Here is a 21,983-nt window from a genome sequence, read left to right as displayed (position 1 = left end):
GTACATAATGTACACAGCAGCAGAATGCATTGTTGCATCATTATGCAAAATGTACACAGAAGCAGAATGCACTGTTGTATCATTATACATAATGGACACACCAGCAGAATGCCTTGTTGTATCATTATGCATAGTGTAGAGAGCAGCGGAATGCATTGTTGTGCCATTATACATAATGTACACAGCCAGCAGAATGCATTGTTGTATCATCATACATATGTACACAGAACATAATGCATTACTGTATCATAAAACATATTGTATAAACAGAAGAATGCATTGTTGTATCATTATACATGATGTACACAGCAGCAGAAGGAAATGTTGCATCATTATACCTAATGCACAGAGCGGAATGCATTGTTCTACCTTTATACATAATGTACACAGGAGCAGTGTGCATTGTTGTATCATTGTACATAATGCAAAGCGCAGCACAATGCATAGTTGTATCATTATACATAATGTACAGAGAAGCAGAATGTTTAGTTATATCATTATACATAATGTATAGAGCAGCAAAAAGCATTGTTGTATCATTATACATAATGTACACATCAGCAGAATGCATTTTTGTATCATTATACATAATATACACAGCAGAAGAATGCATTGTTGTATCATTATACATAACATACACAACAGAAGAATGCATTGTTGTATCATTTTATTAAATGTACACAGCAGAATGCATTGTTGCATCATTTTTCGTAATGTACACAAAAAATAGCGGAATACATCATAGCATCATTATACATAATATACACAGAAACAGAATGCATTGTTGTATCATTTTAGATAATGAACACAACAGCAGAATCCATGTTGAATTAATTTACATAATGTACAAAGGAGCAGAATAGATTGTTGTATCATTATGCATACTGTATATAGCAGCAGAATGCATTTTAGTATCATTAAACATAATGTACACAACAGCAGAATGCATTGTTGTATCATTATACATAAAGTACACTTCAGCAAAATGAATTGTCGTATCATTTAGCATAATATACACAGGAGCAGAATGCATTCTCGTATGACTATACATGATGTATACAGCATAATGCATTGGTGTAGCATTATACATAATGTACAAAGCAGCAGAATGCATTGTTGTATCATTATACATAATGTATAGAGAAGAATGCATTGTTGTATCATTATATATAATGTACACAGAAGAATGCACTGTTGTGTCATTGTACATAATGTACACAGAAGCAGAATGCATTTTTGTATCATTATACATTATATATACAGCAGCAGAATGCATTGTTGCATCATTATACATGGTGTACACAGAAGCAGAATGCAATTTTTTATTATTATTGTTCATGATATACACAGCAAAATGCATTTTTGTTTCATTATGAATAATGTACACATCAGCAGACTGCAATGTTGTATCATTATACATAATGTACACAGAAGCAGATGCATTGTTGCATCATTATACATAATGTATACAGCAGCAGAATGCGTTCTTGTATCATTATACATAATGTCCAAAGCAGCAAGATGCACTATTGTATCATTATAAACAATGTACACAGAAGCAGATTGTATTGTTCTATCATTATATTTAATCTACACAAAAGCAGAATGCAGTGTTTTATCATTATACATAATGTACACAAAAGCAGAATGCATTTCTATATCAATATACATAATGTACATAGAAACAGAGTGAATTGTTGTATAATTATACATAATGCGCAAAGGAGCAAAATGCATTATTGTATCATTATACATAATGTACAAAACAGCAGAGGGCATTGTTGTATCATTATACATAACGTAGACAAAAGCAAATTGCATTGTTTTATCATTATATATAATGTATAAAGCAGCAAAATGCGTTTTCGTATCATTATACATAAAGTAAACAACCGCAGAATGAATTTCTGTCATTATACTTAAGTACACAGCAAAAGAATGCATTGTTGTGTCATTTTACATAATGTACACAGCAGCACAATGCATTGTTTTATCATTATACTTAATGTTCACAGAAGCAGAATGCATTATTGTCATTATATATAATGTACACAGAGGCAGAGTGCATTGCTATATCATTATACATAATTTACACAAACAAAATTCATTGTTTTTCATTGAACACAATGTACACAGAGGCAGAATGTATTGTTATATCATTATACATGATGTGACCAACTGCAAAATGCATTGTTGTATCATGATGCATAATGTACACAACAGCAGAATTCATTGGTGTATCATTACACAAAATGTAGACAGTAACAGAATACATTGCTGAATTATCATAATGCACTGTTGTATCATTATACATAATGTACAAAGCAGGAAGATGCATTGTTGTATCATTATACATAATATACACGGTAGCAGAATGCATCGTTGTATCATTTTACAAAATGTACACAAATCAAAAGAATGCATTGTTGCATCATTATACATAATGTATATAGCAGCAGCATGCATTGTTGTATCATTATAAATGATGTACACAGAAGAAGAATGCATTTTTGTATGATTATACAGAATGTAATCAACAGCAGAATGGATTGTTGTATCATTATACATAATGTACACAGAAGCAAAAAGCATTATTGTATCCTTATACATACTATAAACAGCAGAATGCATTGTTACATCATTATACATAATGTACACGGTAGCGGCATGCATTGATGTATCATTATACAAAATGTACGCAGAAGCAGAATCCATAGTTGTGCCATTATACATAATGAACAAAGAAGCAGAATGCATTGTTGTATCATCATACATAATGAACACAGGAGGAGAATGCATTGTTGCATCATTATACATAATGTACACAGGAGCAGAATGCATTGTTGCATCATTATACTTGATGTACGCTGCAAAATGCACTGTTGAATCATTACATATAATGTACAGAGGAGAATGCATTGTTACATCGTTATACGTAATGTACGCAGAGCCAAAATGCATTGTTGCAACATTATACATGATATACACAGCAGAATGCATTGTTGTATCATTATAAATCATGTACACAGCAGCAGAATGCATTGTTGTATCATTATATGTAATATACACAGCAGCAGAATGCATTATTGTTTCACTAGACATATTGTACACAGAAGCAGAATGCTTGTTGTATCGTTATACATAATGTATACAGCAACGAAATGTAGTGTTGTATCATTATACATAATGTACACAGCAACAGACTGCATTGTTGTATCATTATACATAAAGTACACAGTAGCAGAATGCATTGCTGTATCAATATACATAATGTACACAGGAGCATAATGCCATGTTGTAACATTATACATGATGTACACAAAAGCAGAATGCATTTTTGTATCATTATGCCTAATGTAAACAGCAGCGGAATCCATTGTTGTATCATTATATATAATGTACACAGCAGAATGCATTGTTGTATCATTATACATAATATACACAGAAAGAGAATGCATTGTTATATTATCAAACATAATATATACAGCAGCAGAATGCATTGTTGTATAATCATACATAATGTACACAGAAGCAGAATGCATTGTTGTATCATTATACATGATATACACAGAAAGAGAATGCATTGTTGTATTATCAAACCTAATATATACAGCAGAGAGTGCATTGTTGTATCATCATAAATAGTGTGCACAGGAACAGATTGCATTGTTGTATCATTATAGATAGTGTACACACGAGGAGACTGCATTGTTGGATCACTATATATAATGTACACTAAAGCAGAAAGCATTGTTGTATCATTATATATAATGTACACAAAAACAAAGTGCATTGTTGTATCATTATACATAATGTACAAAGGAGCAGAATGCATTGTTGTATCATCATACATAATGTACACAGCAGCAAAAGGCATTCTTGTATCATTACACATAAGGAACACAGAAGCAAAAAGCATTGTTTTATCATTATATATTACGTATAAGGCAGTAGAATGCGTTGTTGTATCATTATACATGATGTAAACGGCAGCAGAATGCATTGTTGTATCATTATACATAAGTATACAGCAACAGAATGCATAGTTGCATCATTATATATAATTATACAGAGGCAAATTGTTTTGTTGTGTCATTATATATAATGTACACAGAAGCAGAATTCATGTTTTTCATTATACATAATGTAGAGAGAGGCAGAATGAGTTGTAGTATCATTATACATAATGTACACAATGACACAATTCATTGTTGTATCATTATATATAATGTACACTGTAGCAGAATGCATTGTTCTATCAACATACACAATGAACACAGCAGCCCAATACATGTTTTATCATTACACACAATGTTCTGAAGAGCAGAATGCACTGTTCTATCATTATACATAATGTATACAGCAGCGGAATGCATTGCTGTATCATTATACATAAAGTACACAGCAGCAGAATGCATTCTTGTATCATTATACATAGAGTATACTGCAGCAGAATATATATATATATATATATATATATATATATATATATATATATATATATATATATATATATATATATATATATATATATATATATATATATATATATATATATATATATATATATATATATATATATATATATATGTATGTATATATATATATATATATATATATATATATATATATATATATATATATATATATATATATATATATATATATATATATATATATATATATATATATATATATATATATATATATATATATATATATATATATATATATTCAACAAACCTTCAAAATACTCACTCCATCTCCTTCTCATATCACCACTACTTGTTATCACCTCCCCATTTGCGCCCTTCACTGAAGTTCCCATTTGCTCCCTTGTCTTACGCACTTTATTTACCTCCTTCCAGAACATCTTTTTATTCTCCCTAAAATTTAATGATACTCTCTCACCCCAACTCTCATTTGCCCTTTTTTTCACCTCTTGCACCTTTCTCTTGACCTCCTTTCTCTTTCTTTTATACATCTCCCACTCAATTTCATTTTTCCTGCAAAAATCGTCCAAATGCCTCTCTCTTCTCTTTCACTAATAATCTTACTTCTTCATCCCACCACTCACTACCCTTTCTAATCAACCCATCTCCCACTCTTCTCATGCCACAAGCATCTTTTGTACAATCCATCACTGATTCCCTAAATACATCCCATTCCTCCCCCAAAGTGCATTGTTGTATCATTATACATAATGTACAAAGGAGCAGAATGCATTGTTGTATCATCATACATAATGTACACAGCAGCATAAGGCATTCTTGTATCATTACACATAAGGAACACAGAAGCAAAAAGCATTGTTTTATCATTATATATTACGTATAATGCAGTAGAATGCGTTGTTGTATCATTATACATGATGTAAACGGCAGCAGAATTCACTGTTGTATCATTATACATAAGAATAAGCAAAAAAAGAAAAAAAATATATATCTATATATATATATATATATATATATATATATATATATATATATATATATATATATATATATACATATATATATATATATATATATATATATATATATATATATATATATATATGTATATATATATATATATACCTCGCAAACGCGAGAGACAGCGACAAAGCCAAAAAAAAAAAAAAAAATATATATATATATATATATATATATATATATATATATATATATATATATATATATATATATATATATATATATATATATATATATATATAAATGTATATATACATATATATATATATATATATATATATATATATATATATATATATATATATATATATATATATATATATATATTTTTTTTTTTTTTTTTTTTTTATACTTTGTCGCTGTCTCCCGCGTTTGCGAGGTAGCGCAAGGAAACAGACGAAAGAAATGGCCCCCCCCCCCCCCCCCATACACATGTATATACATACGTCCACACACGCAAATATACATACCTACACAGCTTTACATGGTTTACCCTAGACGCTCCACATGCCTTGATTCAATCCACTGACAGCACGTCAACCCCGGTATACTACATCGCTCCAATTCACTCTATTCCTTGCCCTTCTTTCACCCTCCTGCATGTTCAGGCCCCGATCACACAAAATCTTTTTCACTCCATCTTTCCACCTCCAATTTGGTCTCCCTCTTCTCCTCGTTCCCTCCACCTCCGACACATATATCCTCTTGGTCAATCTTTCCTCACTCATTCTCTCCATGTGCCCAAACCATTTCAAAACACCCTCTTCTGCTCTCTCAACCACGCTCTTTTTATTTCCACACATCTCTCTTACCCTTACGTTACTTACTCGATCAAACCACCTCACACCACACATTGTCCTCAAACATCTCATTTCCAGCACATCCATCCTCCTGCGCACAACTCTATCCATAGCCCACGCCTCGCAACCATACAACATTGTTGGAACCACTATTCCTTCAAACATACCCATTTTTGCTTTCCGAGATAATGTTCTCGACTTCCACACATTCTTCAAGGCTCCCAGAATTTTCGCCCTCTCCCCCACCCTATGATCCACTTCCGCTTCCATGGTTCCATCCGCTGCCAGATCCACTCCCAGATATCTAAAACACTTCACTTCCTCCAGTTTTTCTCCATTCAAACTCACCTCCCAATTGACTTGACCCTCAACCCAACTGTACCTAATAACCTTGCTCTTATTCACATTTACTCTTAACTTTCTTCTTTCAAACACTTTACCAAACTCAGTCACCAGCTTCTGCAGTTTCTCACATGAATCAGCCACCAGCGCTGTATCATCAGCGAACAACTGACTCACTTCCCAAGCTCTCTCATCCCCAACAGACTTCATACTTGCCCCTCTTTCCAAAACTCTTGCATTCACCTCACTGACAACCCCATCCATAAACAAATTAAACAACAATGGAGACATCACACACCCCTGCCGCAAACCTACATTCACTGAGAACCAATCACTTTCCTCTCTTCCTACACGTACACATGCCTTACATCCTCTATAAAAACTTTTCACTGCTTCTAACAACTTGCCTCCCACACCATATATTCTTAATACCTTCCACAGAGCATCTCTATCAACTCTATCATATGCCTTCTCCAGATCCATAAATGCTACATACAAATCCATTTGCTTTTCTAAGTATTTTTCACATACATTCTTCAAAGCAAACACCTGATCCACACATGCTCTACCACTTCTGAAACCACACTGCTCTTCTCCAATCTGATGCTCTGTACATGCCTTCACCCTCTCAATCAATACCCTCCCATATAATTTACCAGGAATACTCAACAAACTTATACCTCTGTAATTTGAGCACTCACCCTTATCCCCTTTGCCTTTGTACAATGGCACTATGCACGCATTCCGCCAATCCTCAGGCACCTCACCATGAATCATACATACATTAAATAACCTTACCATCCAGTCAACAATACAGTCACCCCCTTTTTTAATAAATTCCACTGCAATACCATCTAAACCTGCTGCCTTGCCTGCTTTCATCTTCCGCAAAGCTTTTACTACCTCTTCTCTGTTTACCAAATCATTTTCCCTAACCCTCTCACTTTGCACACCACCTCGACCAGAACACCCTGTATCTGCCACTCTATCATCAAACACATTCAACAAACCTTCAAAATACTCACTCCATCTCCTTCTCACATCACCACTACTTGTTATCACCTCCCCATTTGCAACCTTCACTGAAGTTCCCATTTGCTCCCTTGTCTTACGCACTTTATTTAACTCCTTCCAGAACATCTTTTTATTCTCCCTAAAAATTTAATGATACTCTCTCACCCCAACTCTCATTTGCCCTTTTTTTCACCTCTTGCACCTTTCTCTTGACCTCCTGTCTCTTTCTTTTATACACCTCCCACTCAATTGCATTTTTTCCCTGCAAAAATCGTCCAAATGCCTCTCTCTTCTCTTTCACTAATACTCTTACTTCTTCATCCCACCACTGACTACCCTTTCTAATCAACCCACCTCCCACTCCTCTCATGCCACAAGCATCTTTTGCGCAATCCATCACTGATTCCCTAAATACATCCCATTCCTCCCCCACTCCCCTTACTTCCATTGTTCTTACCTTTTTCCATTCTGTACTCAGTGTCTCCTGGTACTTCCTCACACAAGTCTCCTTCCCAAGCTCACTTACTCTCACCACCCTCTTCACGCCAACATTCACTCTTCTTTTCTGAAAACCCATAGAAATCTTCACCTTAGCCTCCACAAGATAATGATCAGACATCCCTCCAGTTGCACCTCTCAGCACATTAACATGCAAAAGTCTCTCTTTCGCGCGCCTGTCAATTAACACGTAATCCAATAACGCTCTCTGGCCATCTCTTCTACTTACATAAGTATACTTATGTATATCTCGCTTTTTAAACCAGGTATTCCCAATCATCAGTCCTTTTTCAGCATATAAATCTACAAGCTCTTCACCATTTCCATTTACAACACTGAACACCCCATGTACACCAATTATTCCCTCAACTACCACATTACTCACCTTTGCATTCAAATCACCCATCACTATAACCCGGTCTCGTGCATCAAAACCACTAACACACTCATTCATATATATATATATATATATATATATATATATATATATATATATATATATATATATATATATATATATATATATACATTGCTGTATCATTATACATAATGTACACAGAGCAGAATGCGTTGTTGTATTATTATATATAAAGTACACGGCAGCAGAATTCATTATTGTATCATTATAAACAACGTATACAGGAGCATATTACACTGTTGTATCATTATATCTTATGAACAAAAAAGCAGAATGCATTGTTGTATCATTATGAATAATGTACACAGCAGCACAAAGCATTGCTGTATCATTGTACATAATATACACAGAAGCAAAATGCTTTATTGTATCAATATATGAATGGGGTTGTTAGGGAGGTGAATGCAAGAGTTTTGGAAAGAGGGGCAAGTATGAAGTCTGTTGGGGATGAGAGAGCTTGGGAAGTGAGTCAGTTGTTGTTCGCTGATGATACAGCGCTGGTCGCTGATTCATGTGAGAAACTCCAGAAGCTGGTGACTGAGTTTGGTAAAGTGTGTGAAAGAAGAAAGTTAAGAGTAAATGTGAATAAGAGCAAGGTTATTAGGTACAGTAGGGTTGAGGGTCAAGTCAATTGGGAGGTGAGTTTGAATGGAGAAAAACTGGAGGAAGTGAAGTGTTTTAGATATCTGGGAGTGGATCTGGCAGCGGATGGAAACATGGAAGCGGAAGTGGATCATAGGGTGGGGGAGGGGGCGAAAATTCTGGGAGCCTTGAAGAATGTGTGGAAGTCGAGAACATTATCTCGGAAAGCAAAAATGGGTATGTTTGAAGGAATAGTAGTTCCAACAATGTTGTATGGTTGCGAGGCGTGGACTATGGATAGAGTTGTGCGCAGGAGGATGGATGTGCTGGAAATGAGATGTTTGAGGACAATGTGTGGCGTGAGGTGGTTTGATCGAGTAAGTAACTTAAGGGTAAGAGAGATGTGTGGAAATAAAAAGAGCGTGGTTGAGAGAGCAGAAGAGGGTGTTTTGAAATGGTTTGGTCACATGGAGAGAATGAGTGAGGAAAGATTGACCAAGAGGATATATGTGTCGGAGGTGGAGGGAACGAGGAGAAGAGGGAGACCAAATTGGAGGTGGAAAGATGGAGTGAAAAAGATTTTGTGTGATCGGGGCCTGAACATGCAGGAGGGTGAAAGGAGGGCAAGGAATAGAGTGAATTGGAGCGATGTGGTATACAGGGGTTGACGTGCTGTCAGTGGATTGAATCAAGGCATGTGAAGCGTCTGGGGTAAACCATGGAAAGCTGTGTAGGTATGCATATTTGCGTGTGTGGACGTATGTATATACATGTGTATGGGGGTGGGTTGGGCTATTTCTTTCGTCTGTTTCCTTGCGCTACCTCGCAAACGCGGGAGACAGCGACAAAGCAAAAAAAAAAAAAAAATATATATATATATATATATATATATATATATATATATATATATATATATATATATATTTATATATATGTATGCATATATATATATATATATATATATATATATATATATATATATATATATATATATATATATATATATATATATGCGCTACCTCGCAAACGCGGGAGACAGCGACAAAGTATAAAAAAAAAAAAAAAAAAAAAAAAAAAATATATATATATATATATATATATATATATATATATATATATATATATATATATATATATTTTCTTTTTTCTTTCAAACTATTCGCCATTTCCCGCATTAGCGAGGTAGCGTTAAGAACAGAGGACTGGGCCTTTGAGGGAATACCCTCACCCGGACGAGTTCTCTGTTCCTTCTTTTGGAAAACTGAAAAAAAAAAAAAAAAACCGAGAGGGGAGGATTTCCAGCCCCCCGCTCCCTCCCCTTTTAGTCGCCTTCTACGACACGCAGGGAATACGTGGGAAGTATTCTTAATCCCCTATCCCCAGGGATATATATATATATATATATATATATATATATATATATATATATATATATATATATATATATATATATATATATATATATAGTTTTTAACATGATTAAACAAGGCATTTGCTTCTTGTCCAGTTCTTATACTATATTTATTTTGCTTAAGTGTAACAAAAAGATCCATACCAGTCTGATCAACATAAAAATTATCACAGATTCTACAAGGAACTTTATAGATGCAACCAAGAGAATTTTCTGGTGAATTCCTGATTAAGATATTCTTTATAGTATCATTGTTGCTAATGGCAACATTTACATTAAAGGATTTAAGCAACATGGGAAGCAAAGTGAAATTATTATCAAAAGGGAGAACTAAAAGATTCTTGGTGTCAATGGGAGGTTTGGGCTCAACTCTATAAAATGATTTCTTTGCTAACTTAAGGGATTTATCAATGAAAGATCTAGGGTACTTTAACTTAGATCCAATAGAATATATCTTCTCAAACCCATCATCAATAAACTCTGGACTGGAAATACGTAATGCCCTTAGGAACATAGAATGAAATGATGATAATTTAACTCTGTCATGTTGAGATGAGTAATAATGGATATATGAGTATACATTGATGGGTTTTCTGTATATGCTAAACTTAAACTTGTTTCCTTGCCTATGGATCATGCAATCTAACAAAGCCGGCAAGGCAGCAGGTTTGGATGGTATTGCAGTGGAATTTATTAAAAAAAGGGGTGACTGTATTATTGACTGGTTGGTAAGGTTATTTAATGTATGTATGACTCATGGTGAGCTGCCTGAGGATTGGCGGAATGCGTGCATAGTGCCATTGTACAAAGGCAAAGGGGATAAGAGTGAGTGCTCAAATTACAGAGGTATAAGTTTGTTGAGTATTCCTGGTAAATTATATGGAAGGGTATTGATTGAGAGGGTGAAGGCATGTACAGAGCATCAGATTGGGGAAGAGCAGTGTGGTTTCAGAAGTGGTAGAGGATGTGTGGATCAGGTGTTTGCTTTGAAAAATGTATGTGAGAAATACTTAGAAAAGCAAATGGATTTGTATGTATCATTTATGGATCTGGAGAAGGCATATGATAGAGTTGATAGAGATGTTCTGTTGAAGGTATTAAGAATATATGGTGCGGGAGGCAAGTTGTTAGAAGCAGTGAAAAGTTTATATCGAGGATGTAAGGCATGTGCACGTGTAGGAAGAGAGGAAAGTGATTGGTTCTCAGTGAATGTAGGTTTACGGCAGGGGTGTGTGATGTCTCCATGGTTGTTTAATTTGTTTATGGATGGGGTTGTTAGGGAGGTGAATGGAAGAGTTTGGGAAAGAGGGGCAAGTATGAAGTCTGTTGGGGACGAGAGAGCTTGGGAAGTGAGTCAGTTGTTGTTCGCTGATGATACAGTGATGGTAGCTGATTCATGTAAGAAACTGCAGAAGCTGGTGACTGAGTTTGGTAAAGTGTGTGAAAGAAGAAAGTTAAGAGTAAATGTGAATAAGAGCAAGGTTATTAGGTACAGTAGGGTTGAGGGTCAAGTCAACTGGGAGGTAAGTTTGAATGGAGAAAAACTGGAGGAAGTAAAGTGTTTTAGATATTTTGGAGTGGATCTGGCAGCGGATGGAACCATGGAAGCGGAAGTGGATCATAGGGTGGGGGAGGGCACGAAAATTCTGGGAGCCTTGAAGAATGTGTGGAAGTCGAGAATATTATCTCGGAAAGCAAAAATGGGTATGTTTGAAGGAATAGTGGTTCCAACAATGTTGTATGGTTGCGAGGCGTGGGCTATGGATAGAGTTGTGCGCAGGAGGATGGATGTGCTGGAAATCAGATGTTTGAGGACAATGTGTGGTGTGAGGTGGTTTGATCGAGTAAGTAACGTAAGGGTAAGAGAGATGTGTGGAAATAAAAAGAGTGTGGTTGAGAGAGCAGAAGAGGGTGTTTTGAAATGGTTTGGGCACATGGAGAGAATGAGTGAGGAAAGATTGACCAAGAGGATATATGTGTCGGAGGTGGAGGGAACGAGGAGAAGTGGGAGACCAAATTGGAGGTGGAGAGATGGAGTGAAAAAGATTTTGTGTGATCGGGGCCTGAACATGCAGGAGGGTGAAAGGAGGGCAAGGAATAGAGTGAATTGGATCGATGTGGTATACCGGGGTTGACGTGCTGTCAGTGGATTGAATCAGGGCATGTGAAGCGTCTGGGGTAAACCATAGATGAGAGTAAATGTGAATCAGAGCAAGGTTATTAAGTACAGTAGGGTTGAGGGTCAAGTCACTTGGGAGGTAAATTTGAATGGAGAAAAACTGGAGGAAGTAAAGTGTTTTAGATATATGGGAGTGGATCTGGCAGCGGATGGAACAATTGAAGCGGAAGTAAATCATAGGGTGGGGGAGGGGGCGAAAATGCTGGGAGCCTCGAAGAATGTGTGGAATTCTAGAACATTATCTCCGAAAGCAAAAATGGGTATTTTTGAAGGAATAGTGGTTCCAACAATGTTGTATGGTTGCGAGGCGTGGGCTATGGATAGAGTTGTGCGCAGGAGGGTGAATGTGCTGGAAATGAGATGTTTGATAACAATATGTGGTGTGAGGTGGTTTGATCGAGTAAGTAATGTAAGGGTAAGAGAGATGTTTGGAAATAAAGAGTGTGGTTGAAAGAGGAGAAGAGGGTCTTTTGAAATGGTTTGGTCACATGGAGAGAATGAGTGAGGAAAGATTGACCAAGAGGATATATGTGTCGGAGGTGGAGGGAACGAGAAGTGGGAGACCAAATTGGAGGTGGAAAGATGGAGTGAAAAAGATTTTGAGTGATCGGGGCCTGAACATGCAGGAGGGTGAAAGGCGGGCAAGGAATAGAGTGAATTGGATCGAAGTGGTATACCGGGGCCGACGTGCTGCCAATGTATTGAATCAGGGCATGTGAAGCGTCTGGGATAAACCATGGAAAGTTCTGTGAGGCCTGCATATGGAAAAGGAGCTGTGGTTTCGGGCATTCTTGCATGACAACTGGAGACTGAGTGTGAGCGAATGGGGCCTTTGTTGTCTTTTCCTGGCGCTGAATCGCGCACATGACTTGGGAGGGGGATGTTATTCCGTATGTGGCAGGGTGGCGATGGGGGTGAGTAGGGGCAGACATTGTGAATTGTGTGCATGTGTGTATATGTGTGTGTATGTATGTGTATATATGTGTGTACGTTGGGATGTGTGGGTGTGTATGTTTGCGTGTATGGACGTGTGTGTGTGTGCATGTGTGTTCGGATGGGTTGGGCCATTTCTTTCGCCAGTTTCCTTGCGCTACCTCGCAGGCGCGGGAGACAGCGACAAAGCAAAATAAATAGATAAATAAATATATATATTTTTATATATGTTTTTTTTTTTTTTTTTTTTTTTTATACTTTGTCGCTGTCTCCCGCGTTTGCGAGGTAGCGCAAGGAAACAGACGAAAGAAATGGCCCAACCCCCCCCCATACACATGTACATACACACGTCCACACACGCAAATATACATACCTACACAGCTTTCCATGGTTTACCCCGGACGCTTCACATGCCTTGATTCAATCCACTGACAGCACGTCAACCCCTGTATACCACATCGCTCCAATTCACTCTATTCCTTGCCCTCCTTTCACCCTCCTGCATGTTCAGGCCCCGATCACACAAAATCCTTTTCACTCCATCTTTCCACCTCCAATTTGGTCTCCCTCTTCTCCTCGTTCCCTCCACCTCCGACACATATATCCTCTTGGTCAATCTTTCCTCACTCATTCTCTCCATGTGCCCAAACCATTTCAAAACACCCTCTTCTGCTCTCTCAACCACGCTCTTTTTATTTCCACACATCTCTCTTACCCTTACGTTACTTACTCGATCAAACCACCTCACACCACACATTGTCCTCAAACATCTCATTTCCAGCACATCCATCCTCCTGCGCACAACTCTATCCATAGCCCACGCCTCGCAACCATACAACATTGTTGGAACTACTATTCCTTCAAACATACCCATTTTTGCTTTCCGGGATAATGTTCTCGACTTCCACACATTTTTCAAGGCTCCCAAAATTTTCGCCCCCTCCCCCACCCTATGATCCACTTCCGCTTCCATGGTTCCATCCGCTGACAGATCCACTCCCAGATATCTAAAACACTTCACTTCCTCCAGTTTTTCACCATTCAAACTCACCTCCCAATTGACTTGACCCTCAACCCTACTGTACCTAATAACCTTGCTCTTATTCACATTTACTCTTAACTTTCTTCTTCCACACACTTTACCAAACTCCGTCACCAGCTTCTGCAGTTTCTCACATGAATCCGCCACCAGCGCTGTATCATCAGCGAACAACAACTGACTCACTTCCCAAGCTCTCTCATCCCCAACAGACTTCATACTTGCCCCTCTTTCCAAAACTCTTGCATTTACCTCCCTAACAACCCCATCCATAAACAAATTAAACAACCATGGAGACATCACACACCCCTGCCGCAAACCTACATTCACTGAGAACCAATCACTTTCCTCTCTTCCTACACGTATATTTTAGATGTATATTATTGAAAGAGTGACTAGTCAGAAGTAAAGGAATGTGGAGAAAATAAAATTATGGTGTGATTAATGAATAAAGGATGGATTTTTCATGTGGAAGCAAAGAGCATGGAAAAATTATGTGTACTTTATATTAATGAGGAAATTAGATGTAAAAGAACATTAAGTCAGAGCATTAGAAGGACAAAGGGAGTGATTGAAAATGCTTGTATAATTTACCCACTTGTTAATATGTTCATGTATATACAATATAGTAAGGAAATTTTAAACTTGCATCACTCACTAAACTTCCCGGTGTTATAATTCTTTTTCATGTTAATGCTTACTCCATCCACTATTCCTTCACTATAAAAGGGTTTCTTCAAATCTTTTATGATAAATCTTGCTTAGACTCCTGTTGTGTCCCCTAGTGAATTTGTTCATTCCTCTTTCATTTTATTTAGTCTTGCCATTGTAATGTCATTTTAAAAACACAGTTGTAATCATGTCTTCCTTTCACTTCCATTAGTTCCTTCCTAGAGCTCAGCTCACTTTCATTAGTTAGTCTTATTTGGAATTCTTTTAGCAGGTTAGTCTCTCTCCTCAAAGAGGGTGCCCAACAGATTATGCATGAGCTCTGGAAGACTGTAAAATATAACCATAAAAATCAGAAGGTGCAGCAAGCTTAGTAAGAAGAGGTAACACCCTAATCATACAGGGCCTAGAATTGCTTTATATACATTGCTATCCTCAGGTAGACAAATTATGAATGTGCACTAGAGAAACACATAATTGCCCTGGATAAGTATCATAATAGTATACCAGAGTACTGTAGTTAGGATGTGGTAGTTATTTAGGTCTTTATGCAGTAGCCTCCAATAGTCTGCCTGAGCAGAGGAGCACCACAACATTTTCACCATAGGTAGGTTAAGGTATCTTATCTGTGTACTGTATTTGTACTGTATATATATATATATATATATATATATATATATATATATATATATATATTTTTTTTTTTTTTTTTTTTTATACTTTGTCGCCGTCTCCCGCGTTTGCGAGGTAGCGCAAGGAAACAGACGAAAGAAATGGCCCAACCCCCCCCCCCCATACACATGTACATACACACGTCCACACACGCAAATATACATACCTACACAGCTTTCCATGGTTTACCCCAGACGCTTCACATGCCTTGCTTCAATCCACTGACAGCACGTCAACCCCTGTATACCACATGACTCCAATTCACTCTATTTCTTGCCCTCCTTTCACCCTCCTGCATGTTCAGGCCCCGATCACACAAAATCTTTTTCACTCCATCTTTCCACCTCCAATTTGGTCTCCCTCTTCTCCTCGTTCCCTCCACCTCCGACACATATATCCTCTTGGTCAATCTTTCCTCACTCATTCTCTCCATGTGCCCAAACCATTTCAAAACACCCTCTTCTGCTCTCTCAACCACGCTCTTTTTATTTCCACACATCTCTCTTACCCTTACGTTACTTACTCGATCAAACCACCTCACACCACACATTGTCCTCAAACATCTCATTTCCAGCACATCCATCCTCCTGCGCACATCTCTATCCATAGCCCACGCCTCGCAACCATACAACATTGTTGGAACCACTATTCCCTCAAACATACCCATTTTTGCTTTCCGAGATAGTGTTCTCGACTTCCACACATTTTTCAAGGCTCCCAAAATTTTCGCCCCCTCCCCCACCCTATGATCCACTTCCGCTTCCATGGTTCCATATATATATATATATATATATATATATATATATATATATATATATATATATATATATATATATATATATATATATATATATATATATATATATATATATATATATTCGAAATACTAAGTACTCGAATACCCGTCGTCTCACTATGGTGAGCAACGGGGTCTATCGGTTGTTTCTGAACAGAACACATAGCCAGCTGAAAGCGTTCTACCAAACCTGACTGTACAACGCGGAGTTATATGAAAACGAATAAAGTGTATATGAACGCGCACCTTCATAGAACATACATATGTATATATATATATATATATATATATATATATATATATATATATATATATATATATATATATATATATATATATATATATATATATATATATATATATATCTTTCTTTCTTTCTGGGGATAGGGGAGAAAGAATACTTCCCACGTATTCCCTGCGTGTCGTAGAAGGCGACTAAAAGGGGAGGGAGCGGGGGGGCTGGATATCCTCCCCTCTCACTTTTTTTTTTAATTTTTATATATATATATATATATATATATATATATATATATATATATATATATATATATATATATATATATATATTTTTTTTTTATACTTTGTCGCTGTCTCCTGCGTTTGCGAGGTAGCGCAAGGAAACAGACGAAAGAAATGGCCCAACCCCCCCCCCCCATTCACATGTATATACATACGTCCACACACGCAAATATACATACCTACACAGCTTTACACGGTTTACCCCAGACGCTTCATATGCCTTGATTCAATCCACTGACAGCACGTCAACCCCGGTATACCACATCGCTCCAATTCACTCTATTCCTTGCCCTCCTTTCACCCTCCTGCATGTTCAGGCCCCGATCACACAAAATCTTTTTCACTCCATCTTTCCACCCCCAATTTGGTCTCCCTCTTCTCCTCGTTCCCTCCACCTCCGACACATATATCCTCTTGGTCAATCTTTCTTCACTCATTCTCTCCATGTGCCCAAACCACTTCAAAACACCCTCTTCTGCTCTCTCAACCACGCTCTTATTATTTCCACACATCTCTCTTACCCTTACGTTACTCACTCGATCAAACCACCTCACACCACACATTGTCCTCAAACATCTCATTTCCAGCACATCCATCATCCTGCGCACAACTCTATCCATAGCCCACGCCTCGCAACCATACAACATTGTTGGAACCACTTTTCCTTCAAACATACCCATTTTTGCTTTCCGTGATAATGTTCTCGACTTCCACACATTCTTCAAGGCCCCCAGAATTTTCGCCCCCTCTCCCACCCTATGATCCACTTCCGCTTCCATGGTTCCATCCGCTGCCAGATCCACTCCCAGATATCTAAAACAATTCACTTCCTCCAGTTTTTCTCCATTCAAACTCACCTCCCAATTGACTTGACCCTCAACCCTACTGTACCTAATAACCTTGCTCTTATTCACATTTACTCTTAACTTTCTTCTTCCACACACTTTACCAAACTCAGTCACCAGCTTCTGCAGTTTCTCACATGAATCAGCGACCAGCGCTGTATCATCAGCGAACAACAACTGACTCACTTCCCAAGCTCTCTCATCCCCAACAGACTTCATACTTGCCCCTCTTTCCAAAACTCTTGCATTTACCTCCCTAACAACCCCATCCATAAACATATATATATGTATATATATATATATATATATATATATATATATATATATATATATATATATATATATATATATATATATATATATATATATGTATATGTATATGTATATATATGTATATGTATATATATATATATACACATACATATACATATATATATATATATGTGTATATATATATATATGTGTATATATATATATATATATATATATATATATATATATATATATATATATATATATATATATATATATATATATTTCGAATAGTTGTTTCCTATCATACAGTCCCTTAGCCTAGCGGTTAGCATGCCTGCCTCTTGCACAAGAGGTCCCAGGTTCGATCCTGGCTGATGGAGCTTTGTATGTTCTATGAAGGTGCGCGTTCATACACACTTTATTCGTACTCATATAACTCCGCGTTGTACAGTCAGGTTCGGTAAAACGCTTTCAGCTGGCTATGTGTTCTGTTCGGAAACAACCGATAGACCCCGTTGCTCACCATAGTGAGACGAAGGGTATTCGAGTACTTAGTATTTCGAATAGTTGTTTCCTATTATACAGTCCCTTAGCCTAGCGGTTAGCATGCCTGCCTCTTGCACAAGGGGTCCCAGGTTCGATCCTGGCTGATGGAGCTTTGTATATATATATATATATATATATATATATATATACCGGGGTCGACGTGACGTCAATTGATTGAACCAGGGCATCTGAAGCGTCTGGAGTAAACCATGGAAAGTTTTGTGGGGCCAGGATGTGGAGGGGAGCTGTGGTTTCGTATGACAACTAGAGACTGAGTGTGAACGAATATGGCCTTTGTTGTCTTTTCCTAGTGCTACCTCGCGCGCATGCCAGGGGAGGGGGCTGTCTTTTCATGTGTGGCGGGTTGGTAACAGTAATGAATAAAGGCAGCAAGTATGAATATGTACATGTGTATATATGTATATGTCTTTGTATGTTTATATAGGTATACGTTGAAATGTATAGGTATGTATATGTGTGTGTGTGGAAATATATGTATATACATGTGTATATAGGTGGATTTGGCCATTCTTTTGTCTATTTCCTTGCGCTACCTCGCTAACGCGGGAGACAGCGACAAAGTATAATAAAAAAAGATAAGAAAAATAATAATAACGATAATAATAATAATAGTAATGATAATAATAATAATGATAATAATGATAATTATAATAAGAGCAAGAATTAGAATTATGATAATGATAATAATAATGATAACAATAATGATAATAATGATAATAATGAAAATGATAACGATAATGATAATAATAATAATAGTAGTAGTAATAATAATAATAATGATAATAACAATAATAATAAAATTAATGATAATAATAATAATCATAATAATAATAATATCAATAATAAAAATAATTATTATTATTATTATTATTTTGGCTTTGTCGATGTCTCCCGCGTTAGCGAGGTAGCGCAAGGAAACAGACGAAAGAATTTCCCAATCCACCCACATACATATGTATATACATACATGTCCACACACGCAAATATACATACCTATACATCTCAATGTATACATATATATACACACACAGACATATACATGTATGAACATGTACATAATTCATACTGTCTGCCTTTATTCATTTCCATCGCCACCCCGCCCCACATGGAATAAGAACCCCCTCCCCCCTCATGTGTGCGAGGTAGCTCTAGGAAACGACAACAGAACCCCATTCTTTCACACTCGGACTCTAGCTGTCATGTGATAATGCACAGAAACCAAAGCTCCCTTTCTACATCCAGGCCCTACAGAACTTTCCATGGTTTATCCCAGATGCTTCACATGCCCAAGTTCAATCCATTGACAGCACTTCGACCCAGGTATACCACATCGTTCCAATTCACTCTATTCCTTGCACGCCTTTCACCCTCCTGCAAGTTCAGGCCCTGATCACTCAAAATCTTTTTCATTCCATCTATCCACCTCCAATTTGGTCTCCCACTTCTCGTTCCCTCCGCCTCTGACACATATATCCTCTTGGTCAATCTTTAATCACTCATTCTTTCCATGTGACCAAACCATTTCAAAACACCCTCTTCTGCTCTCTCATCCACACTCTTTTTATTACCACACATCTCTCTTACCCTTACATTGATTACTCGATCAAACCACCTCACACCACATACTGTCCTCAAACATCTCATTTCCAGCACATCCACCCTCCTGCGCATAACTCTATCCATAGCCCACGCCTCGCAACCATATAACATTGTTGGAACCACTATTCCTTCAAACATACTCATTTTTGCTTTCCGAGATAATGTTCTCGACTTCCACATATTCTTCGAGGCTCCCAGAATTTTCGCCCCCTCCCCCACCGTATGATTCGCTTCCGCTTCCATGGTTCCATCTGTTACCAAAGCCACTCCCAGATATTTAAAACACTTCACTTCTTCCAGTTTTTCTCCATTCAAACTTACCTCCAATTGACTTGACCCTCAACCCTACTGTACCTAATAACCTTACTCTTATTCACATTTCCTCTCAACTTTCTTCTTTCACACACTTTGCCAAACTCAGTCACCAGCTTCTGCAGTTTCTCACATGAATCAGCCACCAGCGCTGTATCATCAGCGAACAGTAACTGACTCACTTCCCAAGCTCTCTTTTCCACAACAGAATGCATACTTTCCCCTCTTTCCAAAACTCTTGCATTCACCTCCTTGACAAACCCTATCCATAAACAAATTAAACAACCATAGAGACATCACACACCCCTGCCGCAAACCAACATTCACTTAGAACCAATCACTTTCCTCTCTTCCCACACGTACACATGCCTTACATCCTCGATAAAAACTTTTCACTGCTTCTAACAAACTTGCCTTCCACACCATATAACCTTAAAACTTTCCACAGAACATCTCTATCAACTCCATCATATGCCTTCTCCAGATCCATAAATGCTACATACAAATCCATTTGCTTTTCTATGATTTCTCACATACATTCTTCAAAGCAAACACCTGATCCACACATCCTCTACCACATCTTAAACCACACTACTCTTTCCAAATCTGTGCTCTGTACATGCCTTCACCCTCTCAATCAATACCCTCCCATATAATTTACCAGGAATACTCAACAAACTGATACCTCTGTAATTTGAGCATTTACTCTTATCCCCTTTGCCTTTATACAGTGGCACTATGCAAGCATTCCGCCAATCCTCAGGCACCTCACCATGAATCATAAATACATTAAATAACCTTACCAACCAGTCAACAATACTGTCCACCCCCTTTTTAATAAATTCCATTGGAATACCATCCAAACCCACTGCCATACCGGTTTTCATATTCCGGAAAGCTTTTACTACCTCTTCATTGTTTACCAAATCATTTTCCCTAACCCTCGCACTTTGCACACCACCTCGACCAAAACATCCTATATCTGCCACTCTATCATAAAACACATTCAACAAACCTTCAAAATACTCACTCCATCTCCTTCTCACATCACCACTACTT

This window comes from Panulirus ornatus, chromosome 46, assembly GCF_036320965.1.
Source record: "Panulirus ornatus isolate Po-2019 chromosome 46, ASM3632096v1, whole genome shotgun sequence".
Taxonomy (NCBI): Eukaryota; Metazoa; Arthropoda; class Malacostraca; order Decapoda; family Palinuridae; genus Panulirus; species Panulirus ornatus.
The sequence above is the reverse complement of the archived record's forward strand: the minus strand, read 5'-3'. Positions refer to the sequence as shown.